Below are 18122 nucleotides of genomic sequence, written 5' to 3'. Positions count from 1 at the left end.
AACATAATTATTCAGCAAAGAAATGCAAACCACACCACAATAAGATACCACTTCATGCCCACAAGTATGGCTATAGTCAAAGGACAAATAATAAGTATGGAGGAAGATAAGAGAAACTGGAAACCTTACACATTTTTGGTGAGCATGTGAATGTTGCCTTTATGAAACAGTTTGCCTGGGAACACTCTTGAATCAACACAGGAGCTTTTGAGGGATACCTTATATCCAAATGTTAATATAAGTAACAGGACTCTTAAGCACAGCAGATAAACAATAAAACATAATTGTTCTTTTTAAAACTTTGGTAATATAATCATTAGAAACAGATTATAAATTAAGAATGCTACACTGTAGATGTAGCTCAGTGGTAAAGTGCTAGTCAACATACACAAAGTCCTGAGTTTGATCCCCAGCACCACAAAAAATTAAGAAATTAAATTATTTTAAAAAGTTAAGAATGCTATGGACTGGGGGTGTAGCTCAGTGTTAGCGCACTTGCCCAGTATGTGCAGGGCCAGCGGTTCAACCTAGGCCCCATTTTTTACAATGCTAAAAATGTTTAAAGAAATAAAAGAAAAGTCAATAGCATTATAAAAGACAGTATGGCACAATTTTTAAAAATAGCATGATAAGCTATATAAAATAAAAATAGAGGCAATTTTCAAAAAGAAACAATGGAAAGTCTAGAATGAAAAATATTGTTGAAATTAAAGACTGAATATCTTACATAGAAAATTGGGCAATATTTAGGAAACCAACAATAGATCTTAATAAATTTTTTATATTATTTTAAAAATATTTTTAATTGTAGATGAATACCTTTAATTAATTTATCTATTTTTATGTGGTGCTGAGGATCCAAACAAGTGTCTCACATGTGTAAGACAAGCACTCTACCATTGAACCACAGCCCCAGCCCAAGAAATTATTTAAAATGCAGTATATAAAGAAAAAAAGGCTTAGGAAACATGTAAAGGAAGCTGATTCTCTAGTACAAGTTTTATAAGGCCAGAGCAAACAGTTTAAGTGGCAACTTCACAGTGTGACATTTTATGGAAGTTGGAGCTAAGTTATATGAAATGTTCTGAGTAGAGCTAGATTTCCTCGACAGTTCCATATGAAGAAATTTGTAGTGAGATTTGGAAAGTAAAAAGATTATGGTAGATACCATGTTCTCACTTGCTGACAGGGGCTGGAAGTGGGTCTACAACTTTTCCTCCAGCAAGTCTTGGTACAAGTGTGTAGATAGGTAGGTCCAAGACAAAAGTTTCCAGCTTCTTCAGCAGGTCATCCACATCCACAGAGTTGGAGGCAGTGAGAGACAGGTAGAGATTCCAGTTTGTTCTTGTGGATTTTGTGCGTCAGTTTGCACTTACTGTCTTCACTTCATGTCTATATTTTCTTCCCAACTGCCCATCCAAAAATTTCAGGACCAATTCCAGTTATAGAATCAAAAATCTTTTTTTTTTAATTTTTTATTGTGGGTTGTTCAAAACATTACAAATTTCTTGACATATCATATTCCACACTTTGATTCAAGTGGGTTATGAACTCCCACCTTCACCCCATACACAGATTACAGAATCACATCAGTTACACATCCATTGATTTACATATTGCCATACTAGTGTCTGTTGTGCTCCGCTGCCTTTCCCATCCTCCACCCTCCCCCCTCCCCACCTCTCCCCTCCCCTCCCCTCCTCTCTCTCTACCCCCTCCACTGTATAACCCTGAGGGTCTCCTTCCATTACCATGCAATTTCCCTTCTCTCTCCCTTTCCCTCCCACCTCTCATCCCTGTTAAATGTTAATCATCTTCTCCTGCTCTTCGTCCCTACTCTGATCTTAGTTACTCTCCTTATATCAAAGAAGACATTTGACATTTGTTTTTTAGGGATTGGCTAGCTTCACTTAGCATAATCTGCTCTAATGCCATCCATTTCCCTGTAAATTCTATGATTTTGTCATTTTCTAATGCAGAGTAATACTCCATTGTGTATAGATGCCACATTTTTTTTATCCATTCGTCTATTGAAGGGCATCTAGGTTGGTTCCACAGACTTGCTATTGTGAACTGTGCTGCTATGAACATCGTCGATGTAGCAGTGTCCCTGTAGCGTGCTCTTTTTAGGTCTTTAGGGAATAGACCAAGAAGGGGAATAGCTGGGTCAAATGGTGGCTCCATTCCCAGCTTTCCAAGAAATCTCCATACTGCTTTCCAAATTGGCTGCACCAATCTGCAGTCCCACCAGCAATGTACAAGTGTACCCTTTTCCCCACATCCTCGCCAGCACTTGTTGTTGTTTGACTTCATAATGGCTGCCAATCTTACTGGAGTGAGATGGTATCTTAGGGTGGTTTTGATTTGCATTTCTCTGACAGCTAGAGATGTTGAGCATTTTTTCATGTACTTGTTGATTGACTGTATGTCCTCCTCTGAGAAGTGTCTGTTCAGGTCCTTGGCCCATTTGTTGATTGGGTTGTTTGTTCTCTTATTGTCTAATTTTTTGAGTTCTTTGTATACTCTGGATATTAGGGCTCTAGAACTTAAATTATCACTATTTGCAGATGATATGATTCTATACCTAGCAGACCCAAAAGGCTCTACAAAGAAACTATTAGAGCTAATAAATGAATTCAGCAAAGTGGCAGGATATAAAATCAACACGCATAAATCAAAGGCATTCCTGTATATCAGCGACAAATCCTCTGAAATGGAAATGAGGACAACCACTCCATTCACAATATCCTCAAAAAAAATAAAATACTTGGGAATCAACCTAACAAAAGAGGTGAAAGACTTATACAATGAAAACTACAGAACCCTAAAGAGAGAAATAGAAGAAGATCTTAGAAGATGCAAAAATATACCCTGTTCATGGATAGGCAGAACTAACATCATCAAAATGGCGATATTACCAAAAGTTCTCTATAGGTTTAATGCAATGCCAATCAAAATCCCAACGGCATTTCTTGTAGAAATAGAGAAAGCAATCATGAAATTCATATGGAAAAATAAAAGACCCAGAATAGCAAAAACAATGCTAAGCAGGAAGTGTGAATCAGGCGGTATAGCGATACCAGACTTCAAACTATACTACAGAGCAATAGTAACAAAAACAGCATGGTACTGGTACCAAAACAGGCGGGTGGACCAATGGTACAGAATAGAGGACACAGAAACCAATCCACAAAACTACAACTATCTTATATTTGATAAAGGGGCTAAAAGCATGCAATGGAGGAAGGATAGCATCTTCAACAAATGGTGCTGGGAAAACTGGAAATCCATATGCAACAAAATGAAACTGAATCCCTTTCTCTCGCCATGCACAAAAGTGAATTCAAAATGGATCAAGGAGCTTGATATCAAATCAGAGACGCGCCGTCTGATAGAAGAAAAAGTTGGCTACGATCTACAGTCGGTGGGGTCGGGCTCCAAATTCCTCAATAGGACACCCATAGCACAAAAGTTAATAACTAGAATCAACAAATGGGACTTACTCAAACTAAAAAGTTTTTTCTCAGCAAAAGAAACAATAAGAGAGGTAAATAGGGAGCCTACACCCTGGGAACAAATCTTTACTCCTCAAAAATCTTGAGTAGACTTTCTGTCTAGCTCCCACAGTTATGTGAGGGTGAGAAATTGATGTGACTCCATTTTTGAGAAACCAGCTTCTACCTCGAGGCCTGTCCTAAGGAAGGGGGCGTGACCCTTGTCCTGGGAAAAACCCACAGAGCACTTCTAAGCACATACCCACCCTGCTGAGTTGTTTGTCTGTAAATAACAGGAGAGATCTGTGGGGCCAAGTGTCCCTGACTCAGTCAGGCTAGGGGAAGACCCATAGCAACCCCCTAGCAACCATCAATCAGCATGAGACAGGAAAAATACCTGGAATGCCAGATAATCCCCCAGTAATTTATGGTGGTTGATAACATGTTGGGAAACCATGTAGTTTAGCACATACACCCCTCGTGGCCTAAACCAATCAGTTCAAAGGAATCCCCCTCTTGTACTAACCAATCAACCCTACCCAACTTGTTCCCACCAGTGAATGTGCTAATCAATGTTAAGAGTTGTTATTTGACTTTCCCGCAGTATGAAATGATTTGCTGTGAGATGTGACACATAGAGTATCCCCCCAAAACCTATAAAATCTCATTGAACAAAGGACCGGAACTCACTCCCTGGGACCACTGCATTGGGAACGATTGTGAGTCCAGGCTCCAGCTTGCAATAAAGACTCTTGTATGATTGCATTGGATTCAGCTCCTGGAGGTCCATTGGGGTATCACGAATCTGACATTACAAGGGCAACTTCCCGTAATAAATCTCTATGATCACAATAGTAGTTCTACTTCTTTGATTGAACCTTAACTCACATACTTATTCTTGCAAAAATTGGCACCATTTCCCATTTGCCCATTAGATTGCAAATCTCTTGATGACAGAGACAGTGTGACAGTTGAGTTCATTTTCCTGCCACCCATATTTGGTACATAGCAAAGTCTCAGTTGTGGAAGGTAAAATGACTTAAGAGATGTGAAAAGGAGTGTCAAATAGCTATGCTTACTGGTCATTTGTTATGAACTCCTTCTCACATTCAAGGCAGGCATTGTTGATGACAGTATATAGTACTAAAGGCCCACATAAGCATAGAAGTGTCATGGTTATTGCTCAGGAATGAGGAAGACACAGTGTACCCACTCTATCTAACTGAGATTGTTCAGGCCTTATCTCTACTGGCTGAGTTCCTAAGTGGTGTATGGTGCAGAAAAGTTCAGTACATGAGCACAGTCGAGTCCCTCTTTAAAGATCCCCATTTCATGAAACTACGACTGTGAAAATTTGCATATGGATAACTTTCTTGGATCTTTTTTTTTTCTTTTTTTCTGAAAAGCAGGTATCTGAAACAATTTGAGATTTGTCAATACAGAAAACTCTAAGAATCTTTGCATACATTAAAGTTTTCTAGGAACTAGGCTTTCTCTGAGACTCCTAACATTCCTCAGGATGAACTGTTGGATCTCAGCTCCAAGAAGAAAAAAAATTACTTGCCAGAAGTGACTCCAAACAGACTCAGCTGTGGAAGCTGGTGCTGTTCCACTTAGACAAAGCCCAGACAGTCAAACCCAATTCCTGTATTCCAGAGAAGTAATACCTACTGAATCTTCCACCAGATTTTTCTGGTTCCCAATGGACATGAGTTTCTTTTATTTTCTCTTTTGGTTGGGGGCAAGGGTGTACTAGAAATTGAACTTAGAGAATTGACCTGAGTTGACCAGTGAACCACACGTCCCCAGCCCTATTTTGTAATTTTATTTAGAGACAAGGTCTCACTGAGTTGCTTAGCATCCCACTTTTGCTGAGGCTGGCTTTGAACTCAAGATCCTCCTGTCTCAGCCTCCTGAGCTGCTGGGATTACAGACCTGCACCACCACACCTGGCCCAATGGACATGATTTTCTTAAAAGAAAAGGATCTTATTTGGGTTTTGGAACTCCCACCTCTCTTGCAACTAAAATTATCCTAAATCTTCTTCTACATTTCAAAATTAACTCTCTTTTCACCTTCCTCTTCAGGCCAAGAGCTCTTCCTTTTTAATTATCCCTTGTGCATTTTTTCAAGTGTGCCAAGTTATTCCTGTCTTAATTGGGGATCTGGGCTAGTGTTTCTGTCTCTTATCATAAGAGAAGGAGTACTGCTATGACTTTCATCTGTGCTGGTCATAAAAGCCCTGAGGAATCAGAATGACATACTTATGCCAGGGATCACACTCTGACTGCAGTTTCAGAGCATAGAAAGAACTCATAAATAATAATGGAGCTGCCAGCCAGATGTATGTCCTGTGCATGTCTTCCCCTCCACAGCCAAGTTCCTAGAAATAATTATCTTCCTACAGGTCTTCACCTTCTCCTCATTCTTAAACCTACCTGGCTCTGTCATCTTCCTGAACTTTCTGCTTCAAATACTGGCACAGATTGTTAATAGCCCTAGAGTAACTCAGTTGTCAGAGTAAGTGACTACCATGAAACTTCCTTCTTCAATTTCTTCACTCAAGGCTTTGTGTTCTCAACATTCTAAACACTGGTAATCGTCAGAGTCCTGTCCTTACATATTCTTTCTGTGAATACTCTTCCCAGTGGGAGTTTTGCACAAACCAGTGTTAATCACAGCCTTCTGGTTTTGATGCCTCAAATTTCTTTCTTTAGTTTGGATTTTTCTCTCAAACCCCAGGACTTTAAATCCAATTTTCTATTGAGCATCTCTACTTAGGATGTCATTGAATAAACACAGAATCCCATGCTAGACATAACACATTCCCACAGAACAACCAACCTGTAAATCAAGGCATCTTCCTTCTCTCTACCTTTCCTCCAATCACAAAACCCTTTATTCTCTACTGGACATTTGTCTCTTCCTAGCAGAACTTCAAGAAGGTCAAATATCATGAGTCAGACAGAAATCCTGTCAAAGATTCACTGGATACAAGCAGTTTAGAAAGATGAGCACTCTAAGATTACAGGTGGAAGCGTTTGGTGTTAAAGGGGAACAAAGATCACTAAAATGTCTGGTCAGGTTTTTGCCAGACATAACCAAAATGACTAACACTTTGTTATATTGCATTTTGGGAAAATAACAATAGGAAAAAATTCAATTGTATTCCTTTTGAACTCAATGGATGTCTGTGCCCTCTGAACCCTAGGATTCTTGGGCAGCGGATTTGCGTTTGAACCAAGGTGACAGAAGTTACAGCGGTTGTAGCACTTGCAGCTGCGGGATTGACAGTTTCGTAGGACCCGTACGCAGCTCGGCGGTTGCAGGGACCAGACTTTGCTCTATCTGGCCGGCTTAGCACGGAAACCCGGGTCTCAAGAAGTGGATTCTGCCCCGACTTTATGACCCCAACACACCATTCCCTCCCCCCCCCCACCTTTGTGCACTAGCGACAAGTGCCCTGATTCTCTGTCTCCACCCCTGCTGCAGACAGTGTTATCCTTTCTGAAATAGCAGGTCGGTGCCAGACTGGGGGGTTAGCAAATAGACTCTGCTAGCATCCTTTTTGTCCTTGAATCTTTGGACAGAAACCGTCAATTTATTTTACAGTCTTATCTCGACAGGATAGATCGCTGAGATGGTTAAAAAATGCACAACTGGGCTCGTCCGGGATTTGAACCCGGGACCTCTCGCACCCAAAGCGAGAATCATACCACTAGACCAACGAGCCACATACAGACCCCTAGACCAATGAGCCACATACAGACCACTCCCCTTCCTTTTTGGAAAGTTCTTTTCTGTTGTTAGTTGTACCACAATGCTCAGTTTTTGTTTTCTTTTCTTCAGTCCAGCGAATTCTTCCAAACTGCCGGAGTAACGTGCCAGGTGGGAAAGACCTGAGCTGCAACATTCCAGAGGTAGAGATATTCATTTCAGGACTCGCACAGCTGGTCTTTAGACCCAAGAGTCTGAGAGGACCAGCACCATCTCTGGTAGCTTGGAGTTAGACCCCCCCGGGAAAAATAAGAATTGTCAATTTCACAAATTAGGAGAGAAGCAGGAACTCATGTACCCAAAGGAGCTGCACTCTAAAAGCCACCACCTTAGTCTTTTCAACTACATCATGTGCTTTATGCTTGTACTTTTGCCACTTCCTTTCAGTTTTATTTGGTTAACTGTGTATTACAGGAATTGCAAGAGAGTGCAGGAGGTGCCCTCAGAGAAAAGGTGCTGGTGGGGGAAAAGATGCTGGCTACCAATACCACCGTCTACAAAAGAAGCCCACTTCTCCACTCCCCAAAAGATAGTAGATGGTCCGGGAAGGGCTTGTCCTTATTTTGCATGCTCCTGGGCTGTGGCTTTAACTTCCCCAGCTGAAGGCAGTGTTTGCCTTAGTAGCATTGTGTACCCTAGTGCTACGCTAAGCACTGGGTGAGAAGCTGTTGGATGAATGACTGAATTCCTTAATCTAGCGCCAGACTGCAGCTCAGGTTGAGACCAGAGGAGAGAAAGGGAGAAGAGAGGCTTCCCCCCACCCCCAACCCTCTTGATAAGATGTCATTTTCCATACATTCTAGACTTCTAGCTGGGAGCTTAGAAGAGCCCAGAGACCCAGAGAAAAGGGGCTGTCTCCACCTCCCCTGCCCAGCAACTACTGAGTTGTTAGGAAGAGAAAGGACTAAGGAAAGGGCTAGTCCCCTTCTAAACTTACAGGAATCTGTCTCTGAACCTTACTCTGCTGAAAGGACAGCAGAGGCCTGGATGCTTTCCAGCCCTCACTGTCTTTAGGTCCCCCAAACTTTAGGTCTGAAGGGTGTGTTCTGTGCTGGGAGAAAGCTGCCTCCACTCAAAACAAACCCTCAATTTTAGTCTAAGTTACTTTTATAAGAATCCATCCAGGCTGGTGGTCTTTCTTGCACCCTTCTCTTCTATAAGGCACTGCATTCTGGCCTGCTGTTGCTTGAGCTCCGGGACTTGTCAGGCCTAAGGCTGAAGAGCATATATTATGGACTATCCATCCTCCAGGAACTTGCATACCAGTTTAGGCCTAGTTTAAAAAAAAAAAAAATCCAAAACAAATTCCGTTTGGTCTTAATTATGTGTCAAAATCCACTTAGGCATAAATGCCATTTGCTTGACATTTTTATAAATTTAACAGGATCAGTGGTAAGGGTTGGGGTCTGGTGGTTTCAGAGTTCAGGGTTTAGAATGGTAATCCTTTATGGACTGGGGTTTGCGAGTTCAAATCTCACTGGAAACACTGGTCTCTTTCTAGGTCATTGAAGGGATGCGCTCTCATTTTGTCTACGGCTGAAACAGACTTGAAGAAAGGAAGCCCTTTGTGGTCTTTCCGTAAAATAAGATCCTGGAGATTGGGGGAGGAGTCCATGATGGATCCCGAGAAAATGGAAATTTGTATATCTTTCCGCACGTGGGGAAAAAAACTAGGATTCTCGGTCTCTTGGAGAAAACTCCGGGAGTTAGTGGAGTCCATCTTTGCGTTTGTGGAAGCGATGGAATTCACCTTGGCTTAGTGGTACCCCTGACTCCTGGAGACCGGCGCACTTTCCCTCTTGACAGAACGCTTGGCGCCACAGCTCCTCCTGCGCTCCTGACGCGAAAATGGGTTTGCAGATAACTCTGGGCCAGCTAGTCCAGAAGCTACGCGTAGTCCAACGTAGGCGGATTTTCATCTGTTTCCCTCGTCGGCTTCTGGTTCTCAGACCTCGCCTGCTACTGCCTGAAGAATGTTCCCAGGATCTGTTTTATCTAGATCCAGCTTCCTGGGAGCCTCTTGAACTTCTGTCTGAATCAGAGCCTGGAATGCAAAGAAGCCAGACCTCGCATTAGCTACTACTAAGAACACAAACTTCCACACTTGCCAAACTTCATGGTCCCCTTCGATAGCTCAGCTGGTAGAGCGGAGGACTGTAGAGGTTGTCACCTGTAGTCATCCTTAGGTCGCTGGTTCGATTCCGGCTCGAAGGAGGCACGTGGGGTTTTTGCATTCTGTAAGTTTCCCAAAAGCAGAACCTTCTAACCCCCTGAAATTTTGCTGACCATGAACCTTACTTTCGCTTGTTCTCTTTGTGATCCCGCAGAACATTCGATCCTATTTACTCAAGAGTTGCGAATTAATGACGTTCTTTCTAGATTTAAAATCGTTAATCTCGGGCTGGAGTTGTAGCTCAGTGGTAGAGCACTTGCGTCTGGTTCGATCCTAGCACCACATAAAAACAAATAAAGGCATTGAGTCCATATACATTAAAAAAAAAAAAAAGTTAATCTCCAAATCTTTCAGACTAGCATGCATTGACTGAATTTCGAACATAATTCTTCATCTTCATTCCTACCCTTTTTCATTACCTTGAATAATTCATATGGTAATTCACGGTTCAAAGAGAAATATTTTAAAAAGTTCTGCTCTTTGAAAGGATATAAATAATAGAGATAATAAACAATGTATATGGAAAGTATTCCTTAAGAAGAAAGAAATACTAGTTAAAACAAAGGGATTTATTTGTCCACCAAAGTACTTATTAATATTTAATACAAAAATGCAATGAGAAGGACGTTCTCATAGAATGTCAACGACTTTCTTGTAGAATGTCAACGACTTTCTTGTAGAATGTCACTACTTTCTGGAGAACAACTAGCCATTGTAAATCAAGAAAGAAAGTTAATTTCTGCTTCTAGAAATTTGTTCTAAATGATAAAAGTTATCATTTAAAAATTGAAAGAAGGGAATATGACATTTGTCTGTGGGTAATTAATATTCTTTATACTTTTATGTATTTTTCAAAATATGCCACTCATATCCATTACACTTAAAAATAATTTTGTTGTTGTTGTTGTTGTTGTTGTTTTCTTTTAGTTTACAAAATGAAGTTTAAAAATACCCTGCACTACTATGGAGGACAGTTTTACAGTTTCTAACAAAATTAAACATACACTTCCCATGCAACCTAGCAATCACATTCTTAGGTACTTGCTCAAATAAGTTAAAACTCATGCTCATTCGTTAACCTGCACGTAATGTTTATAGAAGCTTTAGACCTAATTGCCAAAACTTGATAGCAAACAATATGTCCTTTGGTAGGTAAATGGATAAGTAAACCGGTATATACAAACAACAGAATAGTATTCAGTGTAAGAAGAAATGAGTTATCAAGCCATTAAAAGACATGGAGGTAAATTCAAATTCATATCACTAAGTGAAAGAAGGCTACATACTGTGTGATTCCAACTGTATGACATTCTGAAAAGGGCAAAACTATGTAGATAGTAAAAAGAACAGTGGTCTTTAGGAGTTAGGGAGAAGAAGGAATGAATAGGTGGGGCATAGAGGATTTTTAGTATGAGGAAACTACTCTGTATGATACTGTAAGGATGAAGGGTAGATGTCATTATACATTTGTCCAAAACCATACAATGTACACCACCAAAAGTGAAGCCTAATGAAAACTACAGACTTTGGTTAATGATGATGTTTCCATGTTGATTCCATGTTGGTTGAAGCAACATATACAAGTGAGGGAGACAGTATGTGTTGGGGAGAGGTTGGAGTATGTAAGAATTGTGTCATTTCCACTCAATTTTAGTATAAACCTAAAGCTACTCTTTAAAAATAAAGTCTAGCCTGCATCAGCAGTGCAGGCCAGCAGCTTGGGAGGCTGAGGCAGGAGGATCATGAGTTCAAAGCCAGCCTCAGCAAAAATGAGGCACTAAGCAACTCAGTGAGACCCTGTCTCTCAATAAAATGTAAAATAGGGCTGGGGATGTGGCTCAGTGGTCGCGTACCCATGAGTTCAATCCCTGTTATCAAAAATAAAATAAAGTCTAGCAGGGTCAATAGCACATGCTATTGGGAGGCTGAGACAGGAGGATCAAAAGTTCAAGGCCAGTCTCAGCAAATGAGTGAAGCCCGGTCTCAAAATAAAAACTAAATGAAGAACCCCTTAGTTTTATCCCCAGTACCAAAAATAAAGCCTATTGTATTTTTAAACTGCGACTTGCATAATTTGCAGTTTAGTTGGAGGAACTATGTAGGTAATACTGTGTTTATCTACTGATACTACCAGTAAACATTTACAACACAATATGGGAGCACAATTAGGAAAATAAAAAGGAGCCATCAGAATGATAAGGAAAGACAAATGGAAGAGAATTTTCAGCTAGAATTCAATAGAAATATCAGTGGGCTGTTAAGCCATTAAGTCCCAAGTTTTCAACTGTGCAAATATTTCAATAAAAATGACATAGGTGCATTAAAATAAGATAGAAATTATAATTATATATAGTATTATGTTAATTAATATCAATTACAATTTTTATAATTATATTCTAAACTGTATACTACAAGTTTTTATAGGTGTTCTACATATGGGGCTATGGGACAAAATGGATTAAGTGCGTAAAAGGGTTTTAGGTATGTATGTGCGATAGAATGACAAAAAAATCGGGGAGGTGGATATGTTGGGAGAAGTGACAGCCAGAGTGCCAGAAAGGAGTGGGGGTAGAGGATGTGGCAAGGCGACAGGGTATATAGCTGGAGGAATGGCAGGAGATTTCAGGAGGAAAAAGAAAAGGGGACACAGGGAAGGATAAGAGTTCAGGATTAATTTAACAGTAGCAGTAAAAAGGCAGGGAGGAGTGAAGTGTAAGTGAACGGGAACAGAAGCAAAGGAGCATCCTCCCGTCAACAAGAGATGGTATTGACTGGCACTAAGAGACAGTAAAGGTACTATGGACACAAGAAGGCAAGGAACAAACCAACACAAACAAAATCACTCCAAGGTGGTGCTCTCCAGAGGCTGGGAAATGCTTTTGTCATTGGACAACGGTGGAGAGTCCTGGGAAAGGGTCTGACCAGGAGCATGGGAGGGGGATGAGAACAGGGCTCCCAGTTCACTCTCTTTTGGAGGAAGATGATAGCCTAACAGGAGGCATTCTCTAAGGCCTTGAAAACATCAAACTATGCTACAGAGTGTGGGGTGCAAGCCTGTAATCCCAGCAATTAAGAAGGCTGAAGCAGGAGGATCACAAACTCAAAGCCAGCCTCAGCAATTTAGTGAGGCCCTAAGGAACTTCGTGAAACCCTGTTTCAAAAAAAAGGTCTGAGATCTCAGTGATTAAGTGTCCCTGGGTTCAATCCCTGGTAACAAAAAAATAAAAAATAAAAGGACTGGTAATGTAGTTCAGCAGTAGAGTGCTTCTGGGTTCAATCCTAGTATAAAATCAAACAAATAAATAAGCAAACAGTAATCAAAGTAGATCTGATAACGGGGCTGGGGTTGTGGCTCAGTGGTAGCGCTTACCTAGCATGCCTGAGGCACTGGGTTCTATTCTTAGCACCACATACACATAAATAAAATAAAGGTCCATCAACAACTAAAAAATATTAAAAAAATAGATTTGATAGGACTCATTACAGATGAACAGAAAACAAAATCAAATGAATCTTGGGATAATGCTCAGAATTAGACTTCAGAACAAAGGGAAAACAAACATTAGAAAACAACAATTGCCCTGTGAAGAAAGGAAGGGCAATGACATGGAAATTATGCAAAAAGGGAATTTTACAGAAATGTCAGGAATGTGCAATTTATCCATAGGTACAGGGTTTTATTTATTTATTTTTTACTTTGGGTGATGGGGATTGAATTCAGCATTTTGTGTGGGCTATGCACATGCTCTATCTGGGTGCTATATTCCCAACCTTCAGAGTCCCCCACCCCTACCCAGTAGGAACTGGGAACAAAGCAAGTTTGGTCTCTCAATTTCTGAGACAAAAACAAAAAAAAAAACAGCCTCTTTGTTGAGAATTTGGAGTGAGATGGGTGAAGAAGAAAGGAACTTGTTTGGAGATCTTTGTGGGGGTGGGGTGGGTAGCCTCCAAAATGAGTAGATTCACTTGGAAGAGGCAGGAGTGGGGCTGAGCCAACAACATTCACAGCATATCCCCTGGGCCCCACATCAGCATGGCATGGAGTAGTCAAGAATCACCTTTTATATATTTTGGAATCTGATAAAAGAAAAATTCTGAAATGCCCTAAATTTAATTGCAAAAGGCAGAGGATGAAAGAGAGACATAAGGGAAGTTAATCAAGTATCAAGTCACAAGCCTAAAAGAACAACAGACTATTTCACATTCTTGACTGTATGTTAAAACATTAAATTCCATCACTATTCTCTAGGCACAACCATCCTGCTTACAACCCTAAATGATTCAAAAACAATTACTTCTTCTTGTGTACTATCCTCCCATCCCAAAGTTTCCCCCTATTCATGTTATCACAGCCCTCTTATCTGTAGCCAATGTAGGTTCAATGTTAACGATTTATGTCTTCCTTCCCCCGATTTTTGTTATAAAAAATATTCTTAACTTTTGTCCACTGGACATTTTCCCAGATGCTATCTGGCCCTGCTGCTGGGGGCTCTGAGAACTTATCCCAGGACTAGCCCCCCGCCCCCCCATTTTTTTCTTTCCTGTGACTGTTAAAATCTCAATAAACCCTTTTATTTCAGACATCTCTTGATCTCAAGAGTTTTGGTTTAACAAATCATACTTAGCTGCAAAATCAAATTCAAGTTAACTGTCTACCTGGCTATTTCTTTCCCATGGCATAATGATACCTGAGTGAGAGCTCCAAGCCCACTAAGGTTTGGCTTTCGGGACTCTCATTCATTCCTCATATTCCATTACAAGAGTAATGCTGTTTAGAACCGAAGCAGGGTCTCTTCAGGATATTTCGGGAGCACAGAACTGCACCCCTTGAACGAGGCTGCGCATGGTGCCTAAACCAGATCATGAGAATGATTCAGTGTGAAACATGAGTTTTAGAATGGAAAGTGGTCCTGATCGAGGAACGCGAAAGCAGTGAAAACCTTGGGTTGAAGGAGGCAGGCTCAATTTAAGAGTCAGTCTAGGGGCTGTCAGATGACACTGCCCTGACATCGGAAGGAAATTTTTACAGGAAACCGGGATGATTTGAGAAGCAAATAAAGATTTCAGAGTGAACCACACCTGGTGACTGGAAAGTACTTTAGTTGGAAAGCAGCTTTTCCAATTATCGCACCTACACTTTTTAAATCAAGACTATTAATTGTTCGGAATTGGGCTCAACTAAAAACGTACAGCTGGCAGTGGTGGGATTCGAACCCACGCCTCCGAAGAGACTGGAGCCTAAATCCAGCGCCTTAGACCGCTCGGCCACACTACCACGTGAGACCCTACTTGTTTCTATTACCTTTTTCATCTTTGGGCACTTTGCCCCAGGGTGAAAGCATGAAACTCTGACTTTTTTTTTTTTTTCCCCCTGGTGGAAGTAGAATGTTTTTATTCATCTCTGGAAATCTAAGCAAACCTGGAGACTAGATGACTCATTGTATTCTCGCAAGCTCTGGGAAATGGGTTAGATAGAAGGTGCGAAAGAAATTTGAGAATTATTAAAATTACACTAAGATCTCATACTAGTCAGAAGGGCAGTCAATCAAACCGGAAAATTATGAAGGAAGAATTCTTAAGCATGATTGACTGATGATAACCAGGATTCTGCCAGAACCACAAACTTATAAGAGAGGCCACCATAAACTTATATGAAAAGTATTTGTGCAAGGACAGTTGCTTAGGAACTATCTGTTCAACCTTAGATTGACATTCATAATTGTAATCAAAAATTATTATTTCAGTATATCTGATGTAATCTTCCACATTTTTGTTTTTTGAAACTCTGCTTTGCCTTAACCCCTTTGAATATGCCCCTAGTTTAGTATGGCATGCATATTTCCCTTATAATGCCTTGCTATCTCAGATAAATATTAGTATATCAATATTCTTTAGAGAATCTCTATAATTTTTTTTTTTAGATTGACACAGGCAATCAAAAATTATCAGTATAAGTGTCCTTTGAATCGTTCATTTTTCTTTAAAAAAGCAAGAAGATCCAGAAGGGGGTGCGGAGGGGGTTGGGGTGGGGGTTTCCCTCTGGGGACTCATTGAAAGTTATTAGAGAAAATGGAAGAATAAGAAACTCATTGCTGTTAGGTGGAGGGTCTGTGGATAGGAATTTTGCTTAGAGTGCTATGAGTCCAGGTCTCCTCTGAGCCCCCTTTTCTTAGCGAATCTGGTGAGCCTGTCCTTGTGCTCAAAGAAAATTCCTTGGCCTCCTCCTGTAGGTTCAGAATGGTGATGTGGAGTCTAACTTGTCAGTAATTGAGAATGGCCTCTCTGCACGCTGGGTAAACTGAAGCCGGTGGTCACTGCTGTAGCACCAGAACGATGTGCCTAGAGAGCAATCACATTTCAAGACCATTCTCAGCTCAGAAAGGGGCAGTTCCCAGGCTTCCTTTTAACCCCGGGGCTGCTTACTCTGCATTTTTTCCTTGGAAAAGAGCAGAGGGTAAGCTCGAAAAAGTTTAAGAGGTGATACTAAGGATTTCCTGCAACCAAAGTGAGAATCACTCACTGCCAACGAATCCCACTCGGCCCAAAGTCCTGGTTTATGTATTATTTATATTCTTGGTCATCTCTGATCCGCCGTTTCTTAGTCTCTTGCAATTCCCTTCTAGGAGTCTAATCAATGTTTCCTAAACTTGAGTGCAAGTCACTGTCTCTCCTTGCTGAAGGCCTCTCCTCAAGGTATCTCCTCAAGCCCTGTGGCCTGAGGGGTCCAAGGTCAGGGTAGGTAGAGAAGGGCAAGGTTGTCCTTTGCCAGATCTTCACGAGGCGACTTTCCTTCCAGTTCAGGGTCACCCATGCCAGGAGTGGGAGGTGGTGAGAGAGAAAGAAGTTGAAGAAAACTGCTTAGAAACAGGACTCAGGAGCACAGGATAAACGTTGATCTAAGACAAAGAGGCAGGGACCACACGAGAAGCTGTCCCGGCCTTAGGAGGTTGAAGATGGGTTTTCCTCCAGCGTCCACCCCGCAGTCCCGGTATGCGGCAGTGGACGCTCCCGCACCTCTCAAACCCACAGGGTTTGTTCTCACCTCTTCTTTATTCCTTGTCGCTCCCTGGTATTCCCCTTTCCAGCTCACAGGCATGCAGAGGTCTCTAACGGAGCTGATGGTCCACCCGTAGGCCCTGACCAGGTTCTCTTTCTCCCCAGAAGCTACAGGAGTCAGGAGCGAGGCGCCTGCTAGCAGGTGGTCAGCGCCCAAAGCCAGGTGCGCACCGAGTTACATGTGTCAAATCTAGCAGCATGTTAAGAGTGAGGCTTCCCTGGTCACCTGGGGCGGAGGGATTCAAATCACCTACTGTCCTCAGCCTCTTTGCCTGAAGAAACAACTTCTAAGAAATTTCACTTTGTTTTCAAACTTTAGAAAAAGTGCAAATTTACTGTCTCCATCAGTAGCCACAAGTCAATCAGGGTCAGACACAGAAAGACAAATGTTATTCTAAAGTTGGAGACAATCCTAGAGTTGTGTAGGTTAAGAGGCATCAATTTGAAAGAGAGAAAAGACACCCGTCGTATTCCGTCGGATTGGAAAGTGGGGCAATTGGGAGGAGAGAGAACAAATATTCAAAATATGTGTTGAACTCTTATGCCTAGTACTGAGCCAGTCAAGAAACTCGTGGTCTGTAGACAGATCCTTAGAAGCCACAGGTTGAGACTTTTGGTGAGATCTCCAAATGAGATTATACAGTCACATACATGTCTTCCTGTGTTTTAATTTGGTAGACATATCAATTTAAATAACCTACAGTTTCTGTAAATATTTCTCAAGATGAACGTGCCCTTAGCTCTTCTTCAATCCTTTTTTTGATTCCAGACCAGCCAATAAAAGGAAAGGACCATTCAACCGGGAAGAACCTGGTCCTTACAGCAGAGGTGCTTTGATCCAGGAATGTTGCATGTTCAAGTTCCCCAAACTGACAGACTTCCTTAACAAGAAAGAAAGTACCACACTCTCATGTCCCTGGACAAAATTCCTTTATTTGCCAGTGGGACTTGATTTCCCTTATTCAGTTGATGGTGCTGTCCAAGGACCCATAGCCTGCTTTGCACTGTGAATCCTTCCATGGAGGATGAGCCTAGGGAAAAGTCCTCTCAAGAAGCAGATCACAAGGTAGGTTGAACCATTCAGGCAAGAAGTGACTTGAGACTCATAAGTCAGGTGTCTCAGTTTTCCTAGTGGAATGCCAACTTTTCTGCACACCCTGTATCTGAAGCATATGGGATAGCCACCTGGTTCCTGGGCTGGAGTTGTGGCTCAGCGGTAGAGTGTTTGACTAGAATGAGTGAGGCCCTGGGTTCGATCCTCAGCACCACATACAAATAAGTCAATCAGGGTCAGGCACAGAAAGACAAATGTTATTCTAAAGTTGGAGACAATCCTAGAGTTGTGTAGGTTAAGAGGCATCAAAGATATTGTGTCCAACAACAACTAAAAAATAAACAAATATTTTAAAAAAGACAGATGCCTGATACAGATATGCCCAGTGTTTGTCTGGCACATGGCTATTACTTAAGACTTCAGAATGTAAGTAGTCTAGACTTTAGCATTCTACAATATTGCTAGAGAGTTTAACCTTAAAATTCCTGCTGTCCTCACCTTATTAATAATCCAAATGATGACAAGAAAGAGATTTACTTTTTTAAATTTTATTTTTTATTAGCTACAT

General features: G+C 41.2%; 3 non-coding genes across 3 annotated transcripts; 1 reads left to right on the top strand and 2 right to left on the bottom strand.

The window, feature by feature from the left end:
* Nucleotides 1-7155: 7155 nt before the first annotated feature.
* On the bottom strand, nt 7156-7227 carry Trnap-ugg (transfer RNA proline (anticodon UGG)). Its single transcript has one exon. It is a non-coding gene; the product is annotated as a tRNA-Pro (tRNA).
* A 2167-nt stretch (nt 7228-9394) lies between these two features.
* On the top strand, nt 9395-9485 carry Trnay-gua (transfer RNA tyrosine (anticodon GUA)). The gene is given in 2 exon segments: nt 9395-9431; nt 9450-9485. It is a non-coding gene; the product is annotated as a tRNA-Tyr (tRNA).
* A 5152-nt stretch (nt 9486-14637) lies between these two features.
* On the bottom strand, nt 14638-14719 carry Trnal-uag (transfer RNA leucine (anticodon UAG)). Its single transcript has one exon. It is a non-coding gene; the product is annotated as a tRNA-Leu (tRNA).
* Between the last annotated feature and the right edge of the window lie 3403 nt (nt 14720-18122).

This window comes from Marmota monax, unplaced genomic scaffold, assembly GCF_021218885.2.
Source record: "Marmota monax isolate L192 unplaced genomic scaffold, Marmota_monax_Labrador192_F-V1.1 WCK01_AAM20220418_F8-fsc00001, whole genome shotgun sequence".
Taxonomy (NCBI): Eukaryota; Metazoa; Chordata; class Mammalia; order Rodentia; family Sciuridae; genus Marmota; species Marmota monax.
The sequence above is the reverse complement of the archived record's forward strand: the minus strand, read 5'-3'. Positions and strand labels throughout refer to the sequence as shown.